Source organism: Oncorhynchus tshawytscha, linkage group LG01 (genome assembly GCF_018296145.1).
Source record: "Oncorhynchus tshawytscha isolate Ot180627B linkage group LG01, Otsh_v2.0, whole genome shotgun sequence".
Taxonomy (NCBI): domain Eukaryota; kingdom Metazoa; phylum Chordata; class Actinopteri; order Salmoniformes; family Salmonidae; genus Oncorhynchus; species Oncorhynchus tshawytscha.
Genome location: NC_056429.1, coordinates 66,989,889 through 67,008,924, shown reverse-complemented (window position 1 = coordinate 67,008,924; position 19,036 = coordinate 66,989,889). Strand labels below are relative to the sequence as shown.

General features: G+C 42.8%; 1 protein-coding gene across 1 annotated transcript in view; it reads left to right on the top strand.

The window, feature by feature from the left end:
* Positions 1-19,036, top strand: part of LOC112255337 (pro-neuregulin-3, membrane-bound isoform-like) — a 217,345-nt gene that overhangs the window by 182,091 nt on the left and 16,218 nt on the right. The gene's annotated exons all lie outside the window — the stretch shown is intronic.

Genomic DNA, 19,036 nt, shown 5'->3' with positions numbered 1-19,036 from the left:
GCAATGCAGGTGTAGAAGCACAGTGGCTAGGAAAAACTCCATAGAAAGGCCAAAACTTAGGAAGAAACCTAGAGAGGAACCAGGCTATGAGGGGTGGCCAGTCCTCTTCTGACTGTGCCGGGTGGAGATTATAACAGAACATGGCTAAGATGTTCAAATGTTCATAAATTACCAGCATGGTCAAATAATAATAATCACAGTAGTTGTCGAGGTTGCAACACGTCAGCACCTCAGGAGTAATGTCAGTTGGACTTTCATAGCAGACCATTGAGAGTATCTCTACCTCTCCTGCTGTCTCTAGAGAGTTGAAAACAGCAGGTCTGGGACAGGTATCACATCCGGTGAACAGGTCAGGGTTCCATAGTCGAAGGCAGAACAGTTGAAACTGGAGTAGCAGCACGGCCAGGTGGACTGGGGACAGCGAGGAGTCATCATGCCAGGTAGTCCTGAGGCATAGTCCTAGGGCTCAGGTTGTCCAAGAGAAAGAAAGAAAGAATTAGAGAGAGCATACTTAAATTCACACAGGACACCGGATAAGACAGAAGTACTCCAGATGTAATAGACTGACCCTAGCCCCCCGACACAAACTTCTGCAGCATAAATACTGGGGGCTGAGACAGGAGGGGTCAGGAGACACTGTGGCCCCATCCGATGATACCCCTGGACAGGGCCAAACAGGCAGGATATAACCCCAGCCACTTTGCCAAAGCACAGCCCCCACACCACTAGAGGGATATCTTCAACCACCAACTTACCATCCTGAGACAAGGCCGAGTATAGCCCACAAAGATCTTCGCCACGGCACAAACCAAGGGGGGGCGCCAACCCAGACAGGAAGACAACATCATTGACTCAACCCACTCAAGTGACGCACCCCTCCTAGAGATGGCATGGAAGAGCACCTGTAAGCCAGTGACTCAATCCCTGTAATAGGGTTTGAGGCAGAGAATCCCAGTGGAGAGAGGGGAACCGGCCAGGCAGATACAGCAAGGGCAGTTCATTGCTCCAGTGCCTTTCCTTTCACCTTCACACTCCTGGGCCAGACTACACCCAATCATAGGATCTACTGAAGAGATGAGTCTTCAATGAAGACTTAAAGGTTGAGACCAAGTATGCGTCTCTCACATGGGTAGGCAGACCATTCCATAAAAATGGAGCTCTATAGGAGAAAGCCCTGCCTCCAGCTGTTTGCTTAGAAATTCTAGGGACAATTAGGAGGCCTGCATCTTGTGACCGTAGCGTACGTGTAGGTATGTACGGCAGGACCAAATCGGAAAGATAGATAGGAGCAAGCCCATGTAATGCTTTGTAGGTTATCAGTAAAACCTTGAAATCAGCCCTTGCCTTAACAGGAAGCCAGTGTAGGGAGGCTAGCACTGGAGTAATATGATCAAGTTTTTTGGTCCTAGTCAGGATTCTAGCATACGTATATAGCACTAACTGAAGTTTATTTAGTGCTTTATCCGGGTAGCCGGAAAATAGAACATTGCAGTAGTCTAACCTAGAAGTGACAAAAGCATGGATAAATTTTTCTGCATCATTTCTGGACTGAAAATGTCTAATGTTTGCAATGTTACAGAGATGTAAAAAAGCTGTCCTTGAAACAGTCTTGATATGTTCGTCAAAAGAGAGATCAGGGTCCAGAGTAACGCCGAGATCCTTCACAGTTTTATTTGAGACGACTGTACAACCATCAAGATGAATTGTCAGATTCAACAGAAGATCTCTTTGTTTCTTTGAACCTAGAACAAGGACCTCTGTTTTAAAGTTTAAAAGTAGAAAGTTTGCAGCCATCCACTTCCTTATATCTGAAACACAGGCTTCCAACGAGGGCAATTTTGGGGCTTCACCGTGTTTCATCGAAATGTACAGCTGTGTGTCATCTGCATAGCAGTGAAAGTTAACATTATGTTTTCGAATGACATCCCCAAGAGGTAAAATATATAGTGAAAACAATAGTGGTCCTAAAATGGAACCTTGAGGAACACCGACATTTACAGTTGATTTGTCAGAGGACAAACCATCCATAGAGACAAACTGATATCATTCCGACAGATAAGATCTAAACCAGGCCAGAACTTGTCCGTATAGACCAATTTGGGTTTCTAATCTCTCCAAAAGAATGTGGTGATCGATTGTATCAAAAGCAGCACTAAGGTCTAGGAGCACGAGGACAGATGCAGAGCCTCGGTCTGACGCCATTAAAAGGTAATTTACCACCTTCAGAAGTGCAGTCTCAGTGCTATGATGGGGTCTAAAAACAGACTGAAACATTGTTTGTCTTCAGGAAGGCAGTGAGTTGCTGCGCAACAGCTTTTTCAAAACATTTTGAGAGGAATGGGAGATTCGATATAGGCCAATAGTTTTTTATATTTTCTGGGTCAAGGTTTGGCTTTTTCAAGAGAGGCTTTATTACTGCCACTTTTAGTGAGTTTGGTACACATCTGTTGGATAGGGAGACGTCTATTATGTTCAACATAGGAGCACCAAGCACAGGAAGCAGCTCGTTCAGTAGTTTAGTTGGAATAGGGTCCAGTATGCAGCTTGAAGGTTTAGAGACCATGATTATTTTCATCATTGTGTCAAGAGATATAGTACTAAAACACTTGAGTGTCTCCCTTGATCCTTGGTCCTGGCGGAGTTGTGCAGACTTAGGACAACTGAGCTTTGAAGGAATACGCAGATTTAAAGAGGAGTCTGTAATTTGCTTTCTAATGATCATGATCTTTTCCTCAAAGAAATTCATGAATTTATTACTGCTGAAGTGAAAGCCATCCTCTCTTGGGGAATGCTGCTTTTTAGTTAGCTTTGCGACAGTATCAAACATTTTTTGGGATTGTTGTTATTTTCCTCAATTAAATTGGAAAAATAGGATGATCGAGCAGCATTGAGGGCTCTTCAATACTGCACGGTACTGTCTTTCCAAGCTAGTCGGAAGACTTCCAGTTTGGTGTGGCGCCATTTCCGTTCCAATTTTCTGGAAGCTTGCTTCAGATCTCGGGGATTTTCTGTATACCAGGGAGCTAGTTTCTTATGACAAATGTTTTTAGGGGTGCAACTGCATCTAGGGTATTGCACAAGGTTAAATTGAGTTCCTCAGTTAGGTGGTTAACTGATTTTTGTCCTCTGACGTCCTTGGGTAGGCAGAGGGAGTCTGGAAGGGCATCAAGGAATCTTTGGGTTGTCTGAGAATTTATAGCATGACTTTGATGATCCTTGGTTGGGGTCTGAGCAGATTATTTGTTGCGATTGCAAATGGAATAAAATGGTGGTCCGATAGTCCAGGATTACGAGCAAAAACATTAAGATCCACAACATTTATTCCATGGGACAAAACTAGGTCCAGAGTATGACTGTGGCAGTGAGTAGGTCCGGAGACATCTTGGACAAAACCCACTGTCGATGATGGCTCCGAAAGCCTTTTGGAGTGGGTCTGTGGACTTTTCAATGTGAATTGTTTTTAAATATTACCTGCTATGATTACAAGGTCCGATAGGAATTCAGGGAACTCAGTGAGGAATGCTGTATATGGCCCAGGAGGACTGTAAACAGTAGCTATAAAAAGTGATTGAGTAGGCTGCATAGATTTCATGACTAGAAGCTCAAAAGACGAAAACATCAGGTTTTTTTGTAAATTGAAATTTCCTATTGTAAATGTTAGCAACACCTCCGCCTTCGTGGGATGCGCAGGGGATATGGTCACTAGTGTAACCAGGAGGTGAGGCCTCATTGAACACAGTAAATTCAACAGTAAATTCATCAGGCTTAAGCCATCGTTTATTGACTATAACTGCCTTGGAAGTGAGGGAGCTAACATTAAGTAGCCCTATTTTGAGATGTGAGGTATCACAATCACTTTCAATAATGGCAGGAATGGAGGAGGTATTTATTCCAGTGAGATTGCTAAGGCAAACACCGCCATGTTTAGTTTTGCCCAACCACCTAGGTCGAGGCACAGACACGGTCTCAATGGGGATAGCTGAGCTGACTACACTGACTGTGATAGTGGCAGACTCCACTAAGCTGGCAGGCTGGCTAACAGCCTGCTGCCTGGCCTGCACCCTATTTCATTGTGGAGCTAGGGGAGTTAAAGCCCTGTCTATGTTTGTAGATAAAATGAGAGCACCCCTCCAGATAGGATGGAGTCCGTCACTCTTCAACAGGCCAGGCTTGGTCCTGTTTGTGGGTGAGTCCCAGAAAGAGGGCCAATTATCTACAAATACAATCTTTTGGAAGGGCCAGAAAACAGTTTTCAACCAGCGATTGAGTTGTGAGACTGCTGTAGAGCTCATCACTCCCCCTAACTGGGATGGGGCCAGAGACAATTACTCAATGCCGACACATCTTTCTAGCTGATTTACACGCTGAAGCTATGTTGCGCTTGGTGACCTCTGACTGTTTCATCCTAACATCGTTGGTGCCGACGTGGATAACAATATCCCTATACTCTCTACACTCGCCAGTTTTAGCTTTAGCCAGCACCATCTTCAGATTAGCCTTAACGTCGGTAGCCCTGCCCCCTGGTAAACAGTGTGTGATCGCTGGATATTTGTTTGAAGTCTAATACTGCGGGTAATGGAGTCGCCAATGACTAGGGTTTTCAATTTGTCAGAGCTAATGGTGGGAGGCTTTGGCGTCTCAGACCCCGTAACGGGAGGAGTAGAGACCAGAGAAGTCTCAGCCTCTGACTCCGACTCGCTCCTCAATGGGGAGAACCGGTTGAAAGTTTCTGTCGGCTGAATGAGCGACACCGGTTGAGCATTCCTACAGCATTTCCCTCCAGAAGTCATGAGAAAGTTGTCCGGCTGCGGGGACCATGCGAGGGGATTTATACTGCTATCTGTACTTACTGGTGGCACAGACGCTGTTTCATCCTTTCCCACACTGAAATTACCCTTGCCTAACTATTGCTTCTGAAGCTGGGCTTGCAGCACAGCTATCCTCGCTGTAAGACGATCGTTCTCCTATATATTATGAGTACAGCGACTGCAATTAGAAGGCATCATGTTAATGTTACTACTTAGCTTCGGCTGGTGGAGGTCCTGACGAACCACGTCCAGATATAGCGCCCGGAGTGAAAAAGTTGAATGAAAACAAGAAAGAAATTTGAGTGAGGGAAAACTAAAAATATAAACGTTGATTAAAAAGTAAAAAACGTAAAGTTGTCAGGTAGCAATGTAAGGTTAGCAAGAAAACGCACAGCATGTCCTGGCTTCAGGGCCTGATCAACAGGCAGTTTACTTTGGGCACGCCATTCAGGCCGCAATTGAGAAAAATAGGGGCCTTGCCCTAAGATGCATTTGAGCCAATCAGTTGTGTTGTGACAAAGTAGGTGTGGTATACAGAAGATAGCCCTATTTGGTACAAAAAAACAAGTCTATATTATGGCAAGAACATCTCAAATAAGCAAAGAAAAATGACAGTACATCATTACTTTAAGAGATGAAGGTCAGTCAGTCAAGAACTTTGAACGTTTATTCAAGTACAGTCACAAAAACCATCTAGCTCTATGATGAACCTGGCTCTCATGAGGATCGCCACAGCAAAGAAAGACCCAGAGTTACCTCTGCTGCAGAGGATACGTTCATTAGAGTTAACTGCACCTCAGATTGCAGCACAAATAAATGCTTCACAGAGTTCAAGACACGTCTCAACATCAACTGTTCAGAGGAGACTGCGTGAATCAGGCCTTCATGGTTAAATTGCTGCAAAGACACCATTACTAAAGGACACCAATAATAAGGAGAGACTTGCTTGGGCCAAGAAACGAGAGCAATGGGCATTAGACCGGTGGTAATCTGTCCTTTGGTCTTGTCATGACTGTCCTGATCAGGTCAGGTTACAGGAGACCACAACCCTACAGATTATCTCTCAACCCCAACAGAGGAGGAGAGATCTAGGGGTCTGAAGATGTGGGGGTTTTATGACCCCTCACGCCCATGGTAAATCTTAGGCCACAGACAACATTCCTGTGTGTTCTCAATATGGAGAACCAACCTCAGAACATTAAACATGCAATAAAGGGACATTGGAACAATGGTTTCTATCAGCCACAATGGTGGTCATGACGATAGAGGGAATATGAAAATGTATGTCATTTTTGTTTTGTTATTAAAGGTTTATTTATGAAGTTATTACGAAAACAATGTAACGTTAAGAGTTTTCCTAGTATATGTTTGATGTTTATACATTGTATGTTGTGTGGAAAATGTCCAAATCAAAGAGAATGTTTTGGTAAAGATGAAATGTGAAGTTAGTTGTGTAAAATTGGATTTGAGTCAAATCTAGAACTTGCCTTTTAACTTGGTACGCCCAGAGAATTGCCCTAAAGGCGGTAATGCCCACTTCTGACCCGAGGGTATAAAACCTGTGATTGAAGAATTGACAGATCAGACTAAGTGACCCAAGCTGCTGCCGAGTGTTAAAAAGTCAACGAACCCAAAACGCAACACAAGTTTGTAGACAAATAATTCTTTTTCTACCCAAGCTATCGATGAGTAGCTGTGTCTAAGCGGGTGAATTCAAGTCGGACCACCTAGCCTCCACTCCCCATGGTATCTGCACTGTTTCATTCCTACGCTGTGAGCTCTGAGCTACATAGCTGTCTGTCCACAGAAGACACCTTCCAGAGCAAGGGCGAGGGAACAGACCCCTAAGCCAAAAGGACCCTGACATCGTGAGGACAACCAGAGAGTTGCGCCGGAGTGCGTCATTGTGCGTCATTGAGCAGCCTGAACGGTCCACGCGGGGAATCCACGGAGATCTTCCACACTTAATTACATCATTGTATTCTGACCCATAAGAGTGGCAGTTTGGGGCAAGGCTAGGGTTATAATAAGCATAACTGACAAATTCACCCAAATGTATATTTCTCTCGTCTACATTCTCTTTTTCTCTCTTTTAAATCCCCATTTTGGGTAACACACGCCATAGTATGTTGGCCCGTTATACTAAGTTCTAATCAATAGCCTAGAATGTGTTTTTGTGTATGAGTATCTTTTATCATCATTTTAGCTTTCTAGTAAATAAATACTCAACTAAGATTGGTGTGGTACGAACTCATTGGTGAGACCCGGGTCTGTGCAGATTCCGGGATTATGCGACTTTCAGAATGAGACTGTAGAGGTAACTGATTAATTAGCGGCTGTTGTAAAATCCATATTCTGATATTCTTTGAGTTAATTTGGCAAATAGAAACTCAATAAAACAAATTTCCCCATGGTGCCCCAGGTTAATGAGTTAATAATTGCTTGAATCAGTTAATCAAGCAAATTAGAAACTTTTAATCATTCTATGAGCAACAGTCGTCACATTAACTAATACAACATCACGATAGTCTGATGGGTCCAAATGTGAGATTTTTGGTTCCAACCACCGTATGTTTGTGAGACGCAGAGTAGGTGAACGGATGATCTCGGTATGTGTGGTTTCCACCATGAAGCATGGAGGAGGAGGTGTGATGGTGTGGGGGTGCTTTGCTGGTGACACTGCCAGTGATTTATTTAGAAATCAAGGCACACTTAACCAGCATGGCTACCACAGCATTCTGAAGCTATATGCCATCCCATCTGGTTTACGCTTAGTGACACTATCACTTGTTTTTCAACAGGACAATGACCCAAAACACACCTCAAGGCTGTGTAAGGTCTATTCGAACAAGGAGAGTGATGGAGTGCTGCATCAGATGACCTGGCCTCCACAATCACTCGACTTCAACCCAATTGAGATGGTTTGGGATGAATTGGACCGCAGAGTGAAGGAAAAGCAGCCAACAAGTGCTCAGCATATGTGGGAACTCCTTCAAGACTGTTGGAAAAACCCTTTAATGAGTTGGTGTGTCCAAACTTTTGACTGATACTGTATATATATGTTTATTTATTTATTTTACACGTATTTCAACCCTTTTTTGGGTTAGGCATAAAACTACCTACATACTTCCATACATTTTTTACAGCCGATACCGGTTACCTTCAGACGAGTCCCGTGACACTTGTGAACCGTTTTCATAAGAAGACCGATTTTAGGGATGTCTCATGGTCTGCCACCTTTCACCACAGATGCGGAAGTGCGAAACTGGCGGATGCGGTTGATTGAGACGCATCCAATGCAAAACAACAGATACTGTCTCTCTAGCTTAAACTGACTGATTTTGATGGGGATTTTTTTGTTATGTAATTTAGACTGATGCACCGGTGTGTCAATTGACTCTAGGGGTTAATGCCTAAACTTAAACGTAACCTTAAAAATGTGGAGTTAATCCCTAAACTTAACCTTCAACACTTCAAAATTTGTGACGATCGTCATTGGTCGAATTAGACCAAGATGCAGCGTGAGGTAAGTTAATCATATTCTTTAATGATAACCACAAAAACAGGAAAGCGAGAACCACTACAGCCTTGTAGGGCTCAACAGCAACAATACAAGGACAAGATCCCACAACATAGGTGGGAAAAAAGGCTACCTAAGTATGATTCCCTATCAGACACGACGATAGACAGGTGCCTCTGACTGGGAACCACACTCGGCCAAACACAAATAAATACAACACATAGAATGCCCACCCAAATCACACCTTGACCAAACCAAATAGAAACATAAAAAGGCTCTCTAAGGTCAGGGTATGACAAAATGTGCCTTTATAATTTTGGGGGGGGGCAGATTTGAAACTGCATTAAAAGTTCAGTAACTGCAGTAACCTATGGTTTTTTGGACACAGTAAATGCAGAATAAACTGCATTCTTATTGCAGTTACACTGCAAAATTACTGCAGTAAAAAAAATTGATTTTGGATGAGTATTTTCCGCATACTGCAGTTCTACTGCTGTTATACTGCTGTGTACTTCAGTTATACTGCATTCTGACTGCAATCTTTTTTCGTTTGGAACAACTTCGGAATTTGACATTTGAAAACATGGATGAATGTCTAATTCTGATGTGAGACTGAGAGCTTCTAGGGATTAACAGTGAGATGATGCTTGTCTGCAGCCATGTCTGACTCTCTCTATTTTTTACAAAGCAGACATGGTGCAATTCTTCCTTGTGTAATATTTAGCCCTTGAAGCTGTCTATTTTGAAAATAAGACATTTCATAGTCCCATTGTGTGGGAGCGTGTCACATTTTTTCATGCATCCTAATTTTCTTCCTCCCTCCCTTTCTAGTCTAGAGATTTCTGAAATGTCATAACACTTTATTACCATCAATTTGAAAATAAATATTGCATTCAGCAAACAATAATAACAGTGACTCAACTTTCAATGGGGGTGGGGGGGACATGACCCACCCCCCATATTCTAAAATTGAATTTTTGTCTCCCCAGTTTTATCATTGCCCTGTTATTAAAAAAAGTGGCATCGGTGTGCTTTAGGAACACGTGGAGGCCTCAGAGCAGTCAAGTAGACTGTTTGGCGGTTTAAACCGGGCTGGATTATTTAGGACCACACAGACACCACAGAGTTTGTGGACATGCTGTATGAAGGCAAAGCTTCTGACCAGCACAGTGCTGCTGTCTGCTACTGCTGTCTATGTGAATACACTGTCTATGTGTTGCATTTTTTCTCAAAGTTGTAAAAGCAAGCAGAGTAGAAACTGATTGCACTTTATTTGACTGATCTAGCTGGCAAGGCAACTGCTGTTTGAGTATTTATTCCCAGTGCTGTACTAGTATTGTAACTGACGTGTAACGTTAGCTAATTGGTGTTTCTCAAAATACTATACTACGAGCACGCAAATGAGTCCAAATCGAAGTATGTGAAATGGAGCACAGAGGGCACTTCTCAAATGCGTACTCCATTTTTACAGATTTTTAAGCACTTTTTCGATGCAAGCTTCAACAGACAGTATGCAAAGAATGCACAATTACAATTATGTACATTTTCTTAATCAATGGTGGCCATTATTTGAGCTGAAGCGAGAGAAAATAAACTCTGACTTCAAAATGTAATGTTGCCTATTCACATACGTTGCAAGGCTACAATATTTGATCTTAATTGTTGCATGGTTACCTGCCTACAATACCCACTGAAGTGTGTGTAGGTCATAAACCCATAGTAATTCAATAATACTAACTGGCTAGGTACTACTTATAGCTAATTCCCTACTTTTCACACAGACACAGTATAAACAGTTCTACAGACTACAATGTCATGGTGCACAGTGAGTACACAGCATAATATTGATGATGATGAATGGATACAGGTTTGTTTGAATGCCCAGTCATGTTCATATAATCTCAGACATAAATTACTGCAGTATAAGACCGTCCATAGAACATCCTATATGCCAGTGAAACTGAATATCATGCACCCAGAAATGTAATTCCCGTGCTGTAAGTGTAAAACACTGACAAATATGTTTCATGCTTGAGTTTTGGGGTCAATTATTCCGGAGCTAGCCAGCTGAAGAGTTCCATCAGCCACACCTGGGCTACAATCACCTATCCGGACCCGTTTTACTGCCAATGCGGAGCACCACCGGGCCTTCACGACTGGACTACCGACGTTATCTGCCCGAGGGAGTTATCCAACTGGCCCCTCGGTTGTGACGTTACCTGAATGCCCATCTACGGCCAGCTAATCGTTAGCTGTCTTATCGGCTGCTATCTGAATAGGTCTATTCGGATAATTTTTCTTGGGTCACTATAACTATATCTATTTTGCCAATTGGATTGATCCCCTCTACCACACGGAACCCCACTAATCTACCGATGGAAACGCACGAGGTGGCTAAAAACAAACCTCAATCCTATGCTAGCTTGCTACCGATGGCACGGCTAGCTGTCTGAATCGCCGTGACCCCAACCAACCTCACTACTCACTGGACCCTTATGATCACTCGACTAAGCATGCATCTCCTTAATGTCAATATGCCTTGTCCATTGCTGTTCTGGTTAGTGTTTATTGGCTTATTTCACTGTAGAGCCTCTAGCCCTTCTCACTATACCTTATCCAACCTTTCAGTTCCACCGCCCACACATGCGATGACATCCCCTGGTTTCAATCATGTTTCTAGAGACAATATCTCTCTCATCATCACTCAATACCTTTACCTCCACTGTATTCACATCCTACCATACCTTTGTCTGTACATTATACCTTGAAGCTATTTTATCGCCCCGAGAACCCTCCTTTAACTCTCTGTTCTAGACGTTCTAGATGACCAATTTTCATAGTTTTTAGCCTTATCCTACACCTCCTCTGTTCCTCTGGTGATGTAGAGGTGAATCCAGGCCCTGCAGTGCCTAGCTCCACTCCTATTCCCCAGGCGCTCTAATTTGATGACTTCTGTAACCGTAATAGCCTTGCTTTCATACATGTTAACATTAGAAGCCTCCTCCCTAAGTTTGTTTTATTCACTGCTTTAGCACACTCTGCCAACCCGGATGTTCTAGCCTTGTCTGAATCCTGGCTTAGGAAGACCACCAAAAATTCAGAAATGTTCATGCTTAACTACAACATTTTCAGATAAGATAGAATGGCCAAAGGGGGCGGTGTTGCAATCTACTGCAAAGATAGCCTGCAGAGTTCTGTCCTACTATCCAGGTCTGTACCCAAACAATTTGAACTTCTACTTTTAAAAATCCACCTCTCTAAAAACAAGTCTCTCACCGTTGCCACCTGCTATAGACCACTCTCTGATTGCCCCCCATCTATCTTCAGAGCTCGTGCTGCTAGGCGACCTAAACTGGAACATTCTTAACACCCCAGCCATCCTATAATATAAGATTGATGCCCTCAATCTCACACAAATTATCAATGAACCTACCAGGTACCACCCAAAGCCGTAAACACGGGCACCCTCATAGATATGATCCTAACCAACTTGCCCTCTAAATACACCTCTGCGGTTTTCAACCAAGATCTCAGCGATCACTGCCTCATTGCCTGCATCCATAATGGGTCAGCGGTCAAACGACCTCCACTCATCACTGTCAAACGCTCCCTGAAACACTTCAGCGAGCAAGCCTTTCTAATCGCCCTGGCCGGGGTATCCTGGAAGGATATTGATCTCATCCCGTCAGTAGAGGATGCCTGGTTATTTTTTGTATCATGCCCCATTCAAGAAATTTAGAACCAGGAACAGATATAGCCCTTGGTTCTCTCTAGACCCGACTGCCCTTAACCAAAACAAAAACATCCTATGGTGTTCTGCATTAGCATTGAACAGCCCCCGTGATATGCAACTTTTTAGGGAAGCTAGAAACCAATATACACAGGCAGTTAGAAAAGCAAAGGCTAGCTTTTTCAAGCAGAAATTTGCTTCCTGCAACATAAACTGTAATGTCCATGGAGAATAAGAACACCTCCTCCCAGCTGCCCACTGAACTGACGATAGGAAACACTGTCACCACTGATAAATCCATTATAATTGAGAATTTCAATAAGCATTTTTCTACAGCTGGCCATGCTTTCCACCTGGCTACCCCTACCCCGGTCAACAGCAGTGCACCCCCCACAGCAACTCGCCCAAGCCGTCCCCATTTCTCCTTCTCCCAAATCCAGTCAGCTGATGTTCTGAAAGAGCTGCAAAATCTGGGCCCCTACAAATCAGCCGGGCTAGACAATCTGGACCCTTACTTTCTCAGATATGCAATCTAGTTCCTTAGCTAGTCATGGGTGCACCTCAGCCACGCTCAAGGTCCTAAACGATATCTTAAGAAGCAATACTGTACAGCCATGTTCATTGACCTGGCCAAGGCTTTCGACTCTGTCAATCACCACATCCTCATCGGCAGACTCGACAGCCTTGGTTTCTCAAATAATTGCCTCGCCTGGTTCGCCAACTACTTCTCTGCTAGAGTTCAGTGTATCAAATCGGAGGGTCTGTTGTCCGGGCCTCTGTCAGTCTCTATGGGGGTGCCACAGGATTCAATTCTAGGACCAACTCTCTTCTCTGTGTACATCAATGATGTCGCTCTTGCTGCTGGTGAGTCTCTGATCTACCTCTACGCAGACGACTACATTCTGTATACTTCTGGCCTTTCTTTGGACACTGTGTTAACAACCCTCCAGACGAGCTTCAATGCCATACAACTCTCGTGGCCTCCAATTGCTCTGAAATACAAGTAAAACTAAATGCATGCTCTTCAACTGATTGCTGCCTTTACCTGCCCGCCTGTTCAACATCACTACTCTGGACGGCTCTGACTTAGAATATGTGGACAACTACAAATACCTAGGTGTCTGTTACACTGTAAACTCTCCTTCCAGACTCACATCAAACATCTCGAATCCAAAGTTAAATCTATAATTGGCTTCCTATTTTGCAACAAAGCATCCTTCACTCATGCTGCCAAACATGCCCTTGTAAAACTGACCATCCTACCAATCCTCGACTTCGGCAATGTCATTTACAAAATAGCCTCCAATGCCCTACGCAATAAATTGGATGCAGTCTATCACAGTGCCATCTGTTTTGTCACCAAAGCCCCATATACTACCCACCACTGTGACCTGTACGCTCTCGTTGGCTGGCCCTCGCTTCATACTCGTCGCCAAACCCACTGGCTCCAGGTCATGTACAAGACCCTGCTAGGTAAAGTCCCCACTTATCTCAACTCGCTGGTCACCATAGCAGCACCCACCTGTAGCATGCACTCCAGCAGGTATATGTCTCTGGTCACCCCCAAAACCAATTCTTCCTTTGGCTGCCTCTCCTTCCAGTGCTCTGCTGCCAATGCTGGAACGAACTACAAAAATCTCTGAAACTAGAAACACTTATCTCCCCCTCTAGCTTTAAGCACCAGCTGTCAGAGCAGCTCACAGATTACTGCACCTGTACATAGCCCATCTATAATTTAGCCCAAACAATTACCTCTTTCCCTACTGTATTTATTTATTTATTTTGCTCCTTTGCACCCCATTATTTCTATCTCTACTTTGCACATTCTTCCACAGCAAATCAACCATTCCAGTGTTTTATTTGCTATATTGTATTTACTTCGCCACCATGTCCTTTTTTGCCTTTACCTCCCTTATCTCACCTCACTTGCTCACATTGTATATAGAGTTATTTTTCTACTGTATTATTGACTGTATTATTGACTGTATGCTTGTTTTATTCCATGTGTTGTTGTATGTGTCGAACTGCTTGGCTTTATCTTGGCCAGGTCGCAATTGTAAAAGAGATCTTGTTCTCAACTTGCCTACCTGGTTAAATAAAAAATAAAAATGGGAATTAAAGTTACTTTTAGATTTTTAGAATTTTCATTTAGATTTAGATTAACCACAGACAATGATTTTGAGATACAATACTATTTATTCTAAATTAAATGAAACTGTTCCACAAACATGTGCTTATGAAAATCATCACTGGCACCCAGATTGGTATTAATGGTAAGATACGTTCACTCCAAATGGAAAAAGGTTGCCGACCGCTGGAGTAGCCTATTTACCGGCAACGTCAGGAGAATAATGGCAGTGTCGTGACGTGACTACATTAATGTGAAGACTGCTATTCATCAAATAATTACCTCCTATGTTTAGTTATTACCCGATTAAATTAATCATGTAACAATTAACTCATTAGGAATCTGGGGCACAACGGAAAACGTTTTTTTAATGAGTTAACATTTCCCAAATGAACACAAAAATGTATCAGAATATATCGACATCATAACAGTCACCAATTTATAATTTCCTCATATATCATTCTCATTCTGAATGTCGTTGACCTCGTAAATCTGCACGAACCCTAGCCTAAGTCATGAATCAGCGGTACAGAAATTGGCTTAATTATTTTACTAACTAACTTCAATAATCACACAGGATTACATACAGTGGGGCAAAAAAAGTATTTAGTCATCCACCAATTGTGCAAGTTCTCCCACTTAAAAAGATGAGAGAGGCCTGTAATTTTCGTCATAGGTACACTTCAACTATGACAGACAAAATGAGAGAGAAAAAATCCAGAAAATCACATTGTAGGATTTTTAATGAATTAATTTGCAAATTATGGTGGAAAATAAGTATTTTAGGAAAACAAATGTTTCAGCAAAATCGGCAGTGTTTCAAATACTTGTTCTCCCCACTGTACATGTAGAAGCTATGCGCATAGGAATGGATACTTTTCACATGAATGACCACTCATTCCAAAAACAATTACAATGAATATATTTACGCATGGATGTCTTTGTCATCTCTCTGTTGAATTCAATCTGTCTATGGGAAGTGGTTCGATGTATTCCTGGTTGTGTAAGTCTCTGGTTGTTCACCAGAAGTCACAATGTTCTTCTTTGTTGTAGTTCGCTTCTTTGTCGTAATACTCTGACTACACTGCTCGCATCGCGTGAGTGAGCGTTGCTAAATAAATTTAGGAATATATGTTATTTAACTATTGCACCCACACTGCTCGCACACACTGCTCGCGTGTGCAAAAGTCATTCCTATTTCTGATGCAGATCGCGCTGCAAGTCCTGCCTCTCCCATCTCCTCATTGGTTATACCCACGTGGGTGATTGAAAGACAAACTGTTTTTCCGGTTGTTGTGGTAATACTATGAAAGTGTAGATGCCAATCACCATATAAGTTCAAAGATGAAAAAGCCTGGATGGAGGAGAGATACGGTTGAAGCGATTCGGTTGACCATTTTATGTGTGGATTAATTGTCGAAGTCGAGGACCTTGTGCATTTCAGGTAAAATAACAACTCAATCTTTATATGCCAGGACAAATAAGCTAGCAACAGCAAGCTAGCTAAATAGGACAAATTAGCTAGCAAGTGCAAGCTAAACTAGCTAAATTGCCATACATGTTTAATGTTTTCCGACCTGTCCCCAAATTAATGTCATTGGTTCAGAGTTTGTTTTGATATTTTGACCTGCGGGACAAAATGCATTTTTGCACTATAGCGCATGCTGGTGCATGCACACAGCCGGTTTGGGTTCCGTGTTAGAGTGTCCTTTAAATTTGATCTTAGAAAGTATCCTTCGGCGGTACCAATGGTGGTGAGAGGAAACTGTTCTTTACAGTTGTAGGCTTCTTTGTCTAAGAATGCTTGTTAGAAGGGATACTCCAGCTGTTACACAAGCGGTGGTCTTTGGTCGAGTTTACTAGAGTACCAGTACTTAAACAGCTGCAGACTGAATGTTCCGGTGTAGTCTTTATCTTCTTCACTCGAGAGTTTCAGAGGGTCTTACCATTTTCTGGTGTTTTTGTTTTAAACCATTTGTCAGCTGTGTAGCTACCGCTCTACGCTGTCTGGTCTGTATTTAAATTTCAACTATTTCAACGTGTGGACCACGTCCTCACATTCTCTAATCTAACGTACATTTGGTTACAAGTCCTTTTTTCCTTGGGTAAAAAGGGGGCATTCCATCACGCCGACACAATGTCTGTACTCACATGGGCGTGGTTACTGACTGAGCAAAAGTTGATATGAAAAACAATTCTCATTTAGATGGCTAAAATCACATTGTTATCTCCACAAAAGTATTCTTGTACTTAATAATTAATTTTATAAAACATTTAGATGCAAACCTGATAACTACAATGTGTACACCCTCAGAGATACAGTTATTATGTTAGACAGTCTTTAAGTTCTTTGGCAAGAGTCTCTCTGTAACACTCAGACATTCCATTCTCAATACTGCAGAGCCAAAGGGAGAGTTTCTGCCAGGTATTTACGGTGAGGTTTTTAAGTCATAAAACCGGGCCAACTCCCCCAGGAGAGAGAGTCTGTCGTCCATTGGCCTTGCTGATGGGCCCTTCGATCCTCACCCAGGAGAGAGAGTCGTGAGAGCAGAATCTACGAAGGCTAGCAGCAGCGGGAGAAGGAAGGTCCAGAAAAGGCTTTTTTCTTCTGGTTCAGCTATCTTGATCTCTTTTGTGTGTCTTCATTATTTAATCAAACAGCGTGCTTAAAGCATCAGACAAGTTCAGTACTTACAGTTGATTTGATTAAAACACATAGGGTGTTTCTATATATGGAAAAATACACATTTAAAATTTTCGACCAATTGATTAGTTGAAAGAAAAGACTACTCATGCAGGAAATTAGCTTTACATGCCCCCAGAAATTCTGAGGGAAGACCCCCTGCCAGGTTATTGCCCCCCCCACTTCTAAAACCAAAGTTGCTTTCCTGAATAATACATTAATTTGGCTTGATTAATTCAAAATCACATTTGAATTATAGTAATCTTTTTAATCTTGCTGCATTAATTTAATGTTGTGTATTTGAAATCCATGCCTCCTTATTAATGTTGTGATAAATGTATCAGTATTGATTATTCTGAAAGAACCAGGTACAAGTCAAGGACCCATATTTGTCCAAGATCCAAGTATCCAAATGGAAGGTCAGCTTAGGACAAGGAATAGATAGCAAGAGTCTACCTAATGAGCTCACTATCCTGCTATTAGTCATACAGCTGAGAAGTCATGATGACATCTCCTTTACTTAGTCCGGGCTCATGCTGTTTCCCCATCAACATGACAAAGTCAGCCCTGGCAGCAGTGGACAGGAAGAGGGTAGACAGGGCACAGTAGTAGGCACCATTGATATGGTGTAAAAATAATGAGAATGCCATCGAAGATCTGCAGGAAATCCTTGAAGGCACCTTCTTGCTATTAAGAAACAAGTTACAGGTCTCTCATTTTGGTCATGCCAATGTGCACACTGGATACTTTAAAAGGTGGTTCAGACTCAGAGACATGTCTAGTCTTAAGGTTAAGGAGTCATCCAGTTCTCTGTTGAAATACCTCCAATTCTCACATCTGCTCCCACTCCCCCTCCTTGGTGCTTGAGGGCACCAGGCTACCCATCATTACGCACACATGTAACCATCATTACACGCATCAGCACAATATTGGACTCACCTGGACTCCACTTTGTTGATTGCCCCTCCTTTATCTATCTGTTCCTCAGTTTGTTCCCTGTGTCAGCATTATTGTCATTATGTTGTTCATGTCCAGAAGCTGTCCTGTCTTGTTTAATGTTTTATTAATTAAATATTCACTCCCTGCACTTGCTTCCCATCTCCAAGTGTCTGTACTTACAGAATGCTGAAACCACAATTTGAAGCATCAAGGAGTTTTTTGTTTTGTTGGTGACGTGGGGTGCCTCTGCCAAAGGAACCTGGGGTGCCTCGGTTGGCTCGGCAGGCTCCCACCCCACGTCATGCCTCAGCCGTCTCGTCAGGCTCCCGTGCCTCAGCCAGCCCGTCGGGCTCCCACGTCTCAGCCATATCGTCTGGCTCACACGCCTTAGCCGGCCTGTTGGGATTCCATGCCTCAGCCGGCTTGTCTGACTCCCATGTCTCGGCCGGCCCGTCAAGCTCTCCCGCTCCCCCTCCCTGGCACGCGAGGGCACCAGACTGCCAATCATTACGCACACCTGTCACCATCATTATGGGCATCAGCGCAATATTGGACTCACCTGGACTCCTTCACTTTGTTGATGGTCCCTTCCATATCTGTCTGTTCCTCAGTTTGTTCCCCGTGTCAGCATTATTGTTGTTATGTTTCCCCTGTTCAGACGCTGTCCTTGCTTGTTTCTTGTCAGATATTTATTAATTGTTCACTCCCTGTACTTGCATCTCGTCTCCAAGCGTCTGTCCTTACACCAATAGCTATTTCTGTAATTCTAGATCATCATTGTTTGCGTGTACTGTTAATTGAGCTCACCAACAAGTTAAACTGGTTGGTTGGCAAATTGCTACATGAGTCCATCTATTTAACCCAGATTCTTACACCCTTATTGGAACCATTTATACTTGACCTAGTATTATTTCTATTGTGTCAGTGAATTCATTATTAGAGCTCCATTATCAGAAATGGCTCTCAGTGTGAGGAATTCCTAATAAATCATGCTCGCGCTGTAGGCTCTAGGCGACAATAATAAAATAAATCTGAGAAATTATTTAATATAATCTTATCTTGGATTAATGCATGGTTGTTATCAGGGATAGTGGTACCAGGAACCTCCTTGGGTTAATCTGCTGTCTGTCCGGGCGTAATATCCATTTATAGTGGCTCTCCTTCTCTACATCACTCCTTTATCAACTATCAGCATTCCTATACTACACTTGAGATGTATAGTTCTACT